Source organism: Nicotiana sylvestris, chromosome 2 (assembly GCF_000393655.2).
Source record: "Nicotiana sylvestris chromosome 2, ASM39365v2, whole genome shotgun sequence".
In the NCBI taxonomy this organism is placed as follows: domain Eukaryota; kingdom Viridiplantae; phylum Streptophyta; class Magnoliopsida; order Solanales; family Solanaceae; genus Nicotiana; species Nicotiana sylvestris.
In genome coordinates this window covers 58,122,352-58,132,440 of record NC_091058.1, presented here as the reverse complement: position 1 = coordinate 58,132,440, position 10,089 = coordinate 58,122,352, and positions in this window count along the sequence as shown.

Below are 10,089 nucleotides of genomic sequence, written 5' to 3'. Positions count from 1 at the left end.
GAGTAATGATTGTAAATGTTGTCTTGAGGGTATGAAACCCCGGATTTCACATTGTTGTGCTATATTGAGGTGACACACACACTAGATGACGAGCGTGGGGTCGTGCACCGTTAGGGAGTGTGACTTAGTCCATCACAAATGACTGTTTTACCGCTTATTTGATTGAAAACTGTTTGCTATCATCATGTTTTGGGTTGAATGCCATATTTGGACCTCGTGCCAACTATTTGGAACCTTAGGGGATTTTTAATGCTATTTCCTCATTGTTTTGACTTTATATTTGTACTCAGTCATGTTATATTATGTTGTTTTCATAACTCATCCATGTATACTTTGTTTTAACACTTTAAATGATATTTTGGGTTGAGCATCATATTTTACTGTGCCCGAGTGGCTTTTAGAGATTTCTGACTGAGTAGGGCCAAGGGCCTGTGTTGTGAGGATTATTATGGGATCAGGCTGCACGCCGCAGTAGTGTTGTACTGATTATGATTATGAGGCCGAGGGCTTAAGTTGTATGCCGCAAGGTGGCTTGATATGAGGCCGAGAGCCTATTGATTATTCCACGAGATGGCTTGATATTGCGTTTGGGCCATAAGGGGCCCCTCCCGGAGTCTGTACACCCCAATGAGCACGGGTCCCCATTGTGATATGAGACTAGCCCGAGGGGCTGGTGTTGTTCTGTTGTTATTGCCTGAGGGGCTAATTCTGTTGACATTGTGCCCGAGGGGCGGTTTTTTTGTGTTTATCTTTTCTAGCCGCTCTTCATTTACTTGTTTAACTGTTAGAAAGGTCTTTTAAAGAAGCTTATTCTGAACTAAGGTGTTTTTATAGGATTTCACTATTTCATTGCCTTTTATTGGTTTTACACTGCTTCTTTATAGCACATTATTGTGTTTCTACGTGATTTCTTATTGCTCAGTCTTCATTTGTTATTATTACTCACTGAGTTGGAGTACTCATTTTACTCCCTGCACCTTGTGTGGAGATTCAGGAGCTTCAGCTCCCACCAGCGAGGGTTGATTACTCCCAGCAGGCCAGTTGGAGTCCACTAGGTAGCTGCTCAACGTTTGCTACCCAGTGTTTCTCCCTCCTATCTTACTTTTCTATAACAGACTTTATAAAACCTTTTAGACTTATGGAATATGCACATGACTGGTGACACCCCGATGTCGGGTTGTGTTGGTTTTTCCTCAAATTGTACTGTTTATTTGAGATTTAATCATGTTAAAGACTTAAATTGTGTTATTTTAATTGCTTAAAACGAATTGGGTGTTGTGTCAGCTAGCCATGTCTTCACGAGAGATGCCATCACAACCGGGTCTAGGTTTAGGTTCGTGACAAGTTGGTATCAGAGCCTAGGTTACATAGGTCTAACAAGTCATGAGCAGGTTTAGTAGAGTCTCGAGGATCGGTACAGAGACGTCTATATTTATCCTTGAGAGGCTGCAGAACCTTTAGGAAAAACTTCATATTCTTGAAATTCTTGTTGTGTGAATCTGTTGATCCAAGAACTAAACTTCTTTTATTCTATTCTTTCTCAGATGGTGAGGACACGCGCTACCGGTCAGGATGGACGACCACTAGTACCACCAGTTGTGGCCACTAGAGGCCAAGGACGTGGTCGTGGTCACGGTACAGACAGGGGTGTGGCCCACATAGCAGCTAGGGCAACACTTGCAGATCCACCAGCCGCCCTAGTGCAGGATCAGGTCCTAGTTGTGGACACTCCAGCAACACCAGCTCAGACACCAGTTGTGCCCATTGTGATTCCGAGTCTTTAGGAGGCCTTGGCTCAGATTCTATCAGTATGCACTGGCCTAGCTCAGGCGGTCTCAGTTACTATAGCCGCAGCTACTTTTCATGCTGGGGGAGACACTCAGACTCCCGCCGCTCGCACACCTGAGCAGGTTGTGCAGGGACTTCAGACACCGGGGGCACATCCAGCCCAGCCGGTTGCAGCTTCTCAGGACTATGTTGCTCCTGCCATGCCAGAGGACGAGCAGCGCAGGTTGGAGAGGTTTGGTAGACTTTAGTCTCCGACTTTTAGTAGTGCAGAGGGCAAGGATGCCCAAGGTTTCTTGGACAAGTGCCAGAGGATTCTTCGTACGGTGGGTAGTCCGGAGACCAGCGGGGTCGCTTTCACTACTTTTCAAATTTCTGGAGCTGCCTTCACTTGGTAGGAGGCTTATGAGAGGTGCAGACCGGTTGGTGCAGCACCCCTTACCTGCCAGCAGTTCTCCATTCTCTTTTTGGAGAAGCATGTGCCACAGTCTTGCAGAGAGGAGCTGCATAGGCAGTTCGAGTGGTTGCATCAGGGAGAGATGACTGTGTCGTAGTATGAGATGAGGTTCTTAGAGTTTGCTCATCATGCAATTTTGGTGGTTCCAAAATATAGAGAGAGGATTAAGAGGTTTGTTGATGGCCTTACATATCAACTTCGTATTCTCACAACCAGGGAGAGGGTGTCTGGTTCTACTTTTGAGGAGGTTGTAGACATTGCTCACGAGAATGAGTCAGTTTGTCGCCAGGAACGAGATGAGAGGGAGGCCACGAGGCGTAGAGGATCTGATAGTAATGGTGGTGCTACTTCGAGAGGTCAGTTTCAGCACGGTAGAGGCCGTCCATTCAGGCATGCTCAGGCAGATCGCCCAGGTTATCATGGGGCATCATCGAGTCATGGTTCTCACAATTCTCATCAGGGCCAGTCATCACTCAGTGCCATTCCAGCTCAGAGTTCGTCCCGTGCTCCATCATTTCAGGGCTCTTCTATGCCAGGTGCATTTGCTAGTCATTCCGGTGCTAGAGGTTGTGAGCACGTGATTTTTGCCCTATATGAATTACTCCCATAAATTCAAAACAAATTCTTTCAGTGTTTGCAATTTTGGGGATTTTCGTGGCATTTTCTGGTAATTGTTTGCATTTGTCTGTGCATTTTTATTTTATTTAATTAATGAAAATTACAAAAAAATATGTTGCATTTAGGATTTAATTTTATATTTTTAAGATTAATTGATAAATTATTTTATAAAAATAGGGAAAATCATAAAAATAGTTTATTTTGCACTTTTAATTTAAATTTTGAATTTTGGTAGTTTTTCCTTTAATTTGGTTTTAATTATTTGTAGTAGCAATTATTAGGGTTAATTAATTTAATGTGATAGGATAATTTAGTTTAGGATTTAATTTAGGTTTTAATTTTAATTTTGGAAAGAAGAAAAAGAATTTTTAAAGAAAAATAAATTGAAAAAAGAAGAAAATAATGAAAAGGAAAACCTGGGCTAAAACCCGTTTAATTGTCCCCAGCCCAAACGAATCGCCCCAGTACCCGGCCCAAATCCACGACTCACCCGGTCCCAGTAGCATACGACAACGTTTTCTTGAGTCCAACCTCAGCCATTGATCCCATATGATCAGAAGGCTGGGAACTGAGCCCTTACTTGATATATATGTCCTAACGCCCCTACCCCCCTTCATTTCATCGTTCCAACACCCCTATCAGAGAACCCAAACCTAACCCTAACGGAGCCGCCCCTTTTCCACCACCGTCCGGTATCGGCGCCTCCTCCGTTCAACCCCAAACTAATACCCCACAACCCCCGGAATCCACTCATACCAAATCCACAATTACTCTCCTTCGAATCTGCCCGGAGCTCCGCAAATCTCGAATCTGAGGTCAACCCCAAAAGTTCAAAACCACTTTTTCGTCAATCCTGGTACATGCGTGGTCAGAAGGCGTCGTTCTTCGAGTTTTGAAGTTCAGATTCAAACGATCGACCTTAGCTTTGTTAGGGATTTTGTCTCCGATGGATTCCGAGTCTAAATCAGTAAGCTCTTTTCTTCTCTTGTCTTCTTTTCCTTTTTGATTGTCTTATTCTCTTCTTTCTCCCCTTTTCTTTAGCTTAATCTTCTTATACTAGTCTGGGTGAAACCCGACTAATCTCTCGAGTTTAGATTGGTCTTCCGATCATTGTCCTTCTCTTCTTCGTGAAAGTTTGTTTTCTGATTTCTTTAGTCAGTTGTGTTAATAGCATGGATAACTCTCCGATCTTGTTTTCTGTTTATCCATCCAAGTTATTTTAAAATTAAGTTACTTCAACTGAGTTAAATCTTTGCCTAGTCATCGTTAATTGATCAGTAAGTTAGTAGATTTTCTTTGAAATCATTTCATGTTATCATGACTTGCAGATTTTTCTTTTCAAAAAGAATATTGTTCGTCTGGGCTAAGGTTTGTCTTTGGTCAATTTGGCAAAGAGCAGCCCGTCCAAATTGGTTTGGGTTCTTGGGGTAAATTTAGCCGTGGGTTAATTTGACCCATGTCTCAGTTGGGGTTTAAGGTAAATAACATGGGTATGAGGGTTAGTTTGGGTAGTCTTAGTGAGGGAATCTATTTGTAACTGTCTAGGAAGCTTCTAGGAATCAGGGGAGGGGACTACTTTGCAAAAACTGAATTTAAATTAGGGGTGTTTAAGCTAAAATGGAAACTAAAAAGGACTGAATGGTAAAAATGTATCTCCTTGGGTCTGCCCTATTTGCTTGCCTATAAAGGCATCTCTTGCCTGGGTGTATCAGCTATTGGGTGGCAACACAATTTGTCAGTGTGTGTCGATTTTTAAAAGCTGCCTCGCGTCAGTGTGGACTCGATGCTGAATCTAGAATCATCAGCTTACCTACGGGTGTTGAGTCCATTGAACCTAGGATACAAGGGTCGTTGGCCAGAGAAGGTGGCCTGTTATGGTTATTTGGGCTTGTCCCTTAAGCCCGGGATGTTTGATTGAACTAAATGCTTTGTGTAACTTCATATTTTCATATGGTTTTGGTTAATTGTTGGTCAATTGATTTTGCATAAGTTTTAAAGCCTGAGAATTAGGCCTAAAAACTGGCCAAGTTATAGAGTTAAAAGATCAGATCTGGTTTATGGGTTATGTGTTCTGGGCTGTCCTTGTCGTTGCCCGATTAAGGCCCAAAATCTGCAAAGCATTTAAAAATAAGAAATGATAGGCTGGGCCAACTCGTTCTGATAACTGGCCCAATTCCTCATTGTCAAATTAGTTTAAGCAGGTTTTGCGAATTTGAATCGATAATTTCTTACGCCCTCTAGCCAATTAGCCAAGCCCCTTTAATAATCAAGGCAAGCCGTATTATGTAACATGGATGGTTCATAGATCTCCGAGGTTAAGTGCGATTTCCTTTTTAAAAAAAAATTGAGGTGAGACACGCCAAATAAAATTTTCAAATACGCGGCCATCAGTTAACAATTTTTTTTGAATCCTTAGGAATCGAGGTTTGCCATTTAGCGAATTTTCATGGCCCTCGCAAAGTTAACAACGCGTTAGTTACTTTAGGCACGTTATTTGTAATAATATTACCTTCTTAAACTCGGGTGCGCATTTCATGTGACCCAAATCCAAATCCTAAAACGTTGAATAAATTGTGTTCCGGATTGCAGGTGCATTTCATGTGGCGCGATCCAAAAACATGTTTTAAACGACGTTCAATCTTCCTTAAATGATTAAAAATGGTTTAAAATTAAAATAAGCATATAGGTTCGTAATTGATTAAAATCAGATAATTAAGTCGATTATTACAGCTGAGCGACCGTGCTAGAACCACAGAATTCGGGAGTGCCTAACACCTTCTCCCGGGTTAACAAAATTCCTTATTCGAATTTCTGGTTCGCGGACTGTTAAACAGAGTCAAGCTTTTACTTGATTCGGGATTCAACCGGTGACTTAGGACACCATAAATCTACCAAGTGGCGACTCTGAATCTTTTAACAATAAATCCCGTTTCGCTTGTCCTTTAAGTGGAAAAACTCCTCTATACTCTCTTCTCGGGGGTGTAGGTAGAAAAAGGAGGTGTGACAGCTCTGGCAACTCTGCTGGGGATCGAACCCAGAATCTCTGGTTCAGGGTTCAAGAATTCGAGCTTAGAATAATTGTTATAGTTGGCTTTGTCCATTATCTGATTTTGTTACCTGATTTGAGCCTAATGTGCTAATTGATTGCTTTTACCATTTTGATATTCCATGAACTGTATATAAATTGTTGCGAAATCCCTCTTCTCTCTGAGTCTTCTAAATCATGAAAAAGTGTGCACTTCGTGTGACTTCTTTTCTGTTAGAGTCATATTCCAAATTTAGAACGAGGTTCGGACAAGTTGCAAAGCCGGCGATGCTTCTGTATTCCCGGTATGCTGCCCCCCTCAGTTTAAGCTGTCCGCTCGGGTAACCCAAGTCTAGAACAATAAACCCAGGTTTTCACTCTAGTATAACAAGACCTCATGCCGGATCCCTAGTAGGAACGTTTGTTGCCTCATGTGCATTTGACTTTGGAGACTCAACACAGGGGTTGAGTCTATCTAGGACAGGTGCACCCGAAACAAAAAGACCATCCTGATGCATCCTACTTGCTACTTGTGCATTTATTTGCTTCGGACTTGCATGCTGACCACCTTATGAATAATGGAAAGAGAAATAGCAGTATGAGGGTTAAAGAGAGTTAATCGCCTGTTCTGAAAAAAGCCAATGTCCAAATAGTGCCGAAACTCTACCAAATTTTCGAGAACATAAAAAGGGAAGGAAAAAAGGGGTTTTGTTTTCAAAATAGTTTGTTTTATTTACCAATGAAATGAAAAAAAGAAGAAAAAAGTTGTTGTTTTCAAAAAATAGTTTTCTTTGCCAATGAAATAAAAAAAAGAGAAGTCTTGCTTTCAAAAAATAGTTTGTTTTGCTTGCCCGAACTATGCCAGTTTGATTCTCGCAGGGTGTAAGATACGTAGGCAACCCTCATCGGGTCCAACTACCTTTTGTGAAAGTAGCCAGGAGAAATTTTACTTTAATTTGAAAATAATCAGGGTGATGCCATTCTTGTCAGAAATAGCCGAATGTCCCTAAAAGGGCGCCGGAAGGCTGTTTTGCAAGAACAACCACTTTTGTCACTATGAAAGGTTTTGGCTGGTTAGCTGAAACAACCTTAAAATCTTCGTTTTCGAAGTGCTGAAAGGCCATGTTGGCAAGGCCGGATGTTTTGTGGAAAATTTTGAAAACGGTCTTTTCTCTTAAGTGAAAATGGGTCATAGTTTTCTTTTAATTAAAATCACCTTAATAAATGTGCAAGATGAGCACAAATCAAAATGAACCTTTCTCAGTCGGTGAAGAGATCCCTTTGGAGCTACATATGTGGTGGCATGATTTGAGGGGCGATAGCAGGAAAGTTGTGACAAAAGCATTGGGCGGTCTTATTGGGATTTTGAAGGTCAAGCCCAAAAAGACGTGATTGAAGCCTTGATACCGTTTTGGGACCCAGCATATAATGTGTTCCACTTTGCGGATTTCGAGTTAACTTCTACGCTAGAAGAGATAGCAGGCTATGCTGGTTTCGAAGGGAATATCAGAAGTCAATACCCGGTAGCACCAAGAACAGTGACCCCTCACAAATTTTTGGACTTGTTAAGCATCAGTCGGGACATCCGAGATGGAAATTTGGCCAAAGAATTTTGTACCTTCTACTTTCTGTACCGACGATACGGGAATCCTCGTGGCTTCGAAACACCAGACACTGGTCTTACTCATGCTGGGAATCAAGACAAGTGGGAAGCTCGGAGAGGACTAGCTTTCATAGTGGCGTTCTTGGCAATTTTGGTTTGCCCGAGAAAAGACGGGAACATAGAGATGGGGCTAGTAGGGATAGCTGACTTTATGATGAAAAAGGCAAATGGGACTATAGTGCCGTTGATCTTGGCAGAAATTTACCGAGATTTTACTCGTTGTCGAGAATGAGCAAAGTTCTTTGAAGGGTGCAATATGCTGTTACAAATATGGGTGGAGGAATACCTTTGCGACCGTCCCGGATACTTGAATTGCGGTATCACTGGCCTCGAGTGCATTGAAAAACATGAAAAGCGAGTAGAGGGTTATGAGTTTCTAGATGGTACGGAAGCATGGCATGCTCATCTGAGATCTTTGATCGCAAATAAGATCAAATTGACATTCGGTTGGCTTTCAGTCGACGAAGTAATCTATATGTCGAATGAGGTGTGTTTTTTGCTATTAATGGGTCTTTGGAGTATCCATCCTTATGCTCTGCACAGAGTCGTACATCAGTTAGGCCAATACCAGACCATCCCACACAATGAATATTTGAGTCAGTAAGTCATTGTGTTAGATCCAAAAGCTACCTTCCCAGAAGAAAAAGTGTGTCGGGTTTGGCATCAGTGCAGATTCTTAGGGCCTAACACGCAAGTACGAGACCTATCCATAGGCGAGGTGGAGCCCAGTTATATTGCTTGGTATGGTAAAAGATCCCGAGTTCAACATGATCCTGACAGGCCCGCAAAGAGACCCCATGTCTAGCAATTCACCGACGGAGCTCAGGTACAATGGGACTGGCTGACCAAAGAAAACGAGTATAGGGATACCATAGGCAAATTGGAAAAGCAAGTCAGAGAACATCAATTCGAGAATAGCCTGCAAGTCGCGGTAGATTAAAGAGTAAAGAAAAAGCTAGCCAAAGAAAATGAGGCCCTCCGAGTTCAAATTCATTAAATGAAGGTAGCGGCAAAAAATCCAACCCAAAGCGATAGAGATGAAAAACTCATAGCTAACCTGAGTCATAAAGTGAGTGACTATAGTTTCAATTTGAACAAAGCAGAAAGTGAACTAGCCAAGGCTCAAAAACAATTGGCTAAGAACGCAGACGAATGGGTACGCCTGGTTAAGCAGTTGAGAGAAAGGTACGACGATGAGGTCGCAGGGTTAAAGAAAAGGATCATTGCCATAGAAAACAAAATGATCAAACAAGCAAAAGACTTTAAAGTTGAAAGGTAACATTGTTATACAGCATTGGTGCAATTAGAGATAGATTTGCAACAACTTCAGGAGCAATATCATGCGGCTAAGCGAACTTTGGAAGCCAGGGCCCAGCAGATTGGGAGTTTGTTACAAGAAAAAGGCATCATAAGAGAGAGAATTAGAAACATTGCTGACTACATCGTTATGAAGCGCCAGATCTGTGAGGATATGACTCGCACTACCTTCTTTGCAGTAGTAATGACATTTGTCAAGCAGATAATGAGCAACTTGGATTGACTTCAAAGGGAGCTTGCATATAGGCCCGCGGCGAGACCGAATGATGTCCCGCGGACACCAGGAGCATTGATGTATTCATGATTTGTCCGTTTGAGTCTGCATTTCCCTTTTGTTAGTATCTGTCAGTCATGTTGAGCTTGTATCTTCTTTCCGCTAGAGTTGGGCAAATTATTTTCGAGTCTGTATTTTCTGATGTTGATGTCTATTTTCGGAGTCTGTATTTCATCTTTGCATCGAAATCTGTTAGTCTTTTGGGAGTTATTAATTTTGAGTTTTGTAATAGGAGCAGTTGTTGTTTTTATTTTATTTTATGAAAACTGAAAATCCCAAAAACGTTTTATTTCGCACTTATCTACAAGAAATACGCTTGGTCTGATTCATGCGGGGTCATGATACGTAGGCAATCTCCATAGGATTCGACCGTAACCAAATAATAAAAAAGAAGAGAGAAAATAAGAAATAAGAGAGAGTAAAGACAAAGAGAGAACAAAGGCAGGAATGAAAGGAAAGGAAAAGAAAAGAAAAGAAAAGGGGATGTTTGCAATTAAAATAAGGAAAAGGCCGGGATGACGCATGCAACCAATCAAATACATAATAGAGACGGTTAACTGTTTAGGTGCATTCGTGCCCAATGTGCGGTTACCAATCTGTTAAAGCCTAATCGCTAACAAGGTTGTTTGTTTGATGTATTAAGTTCTGGCAGGTGGTTAGTTGACTGGCATTCTGGCAACTCACTCCTACAACACCCGATCAAAATATAGGCTGAATATGGTCGACTAGGAACCGGAAACAAGTATTGTCGACCCATCGAAAGAGGTGGAAGAAATGGATGTTAATGCAATGAGGGAAGAAATGTATAAGCTGAAACAACAGATGGCTGAAATGTACCAAGCTTGGGCGAAGGGGCATCCACCACCGGTTTATCGCGCCAATCCTGCTTATATCCCACCGTCAGCCTAACCTCCGGAGCCTCCCACTGTGAACTCATCTCCATCCTTTCC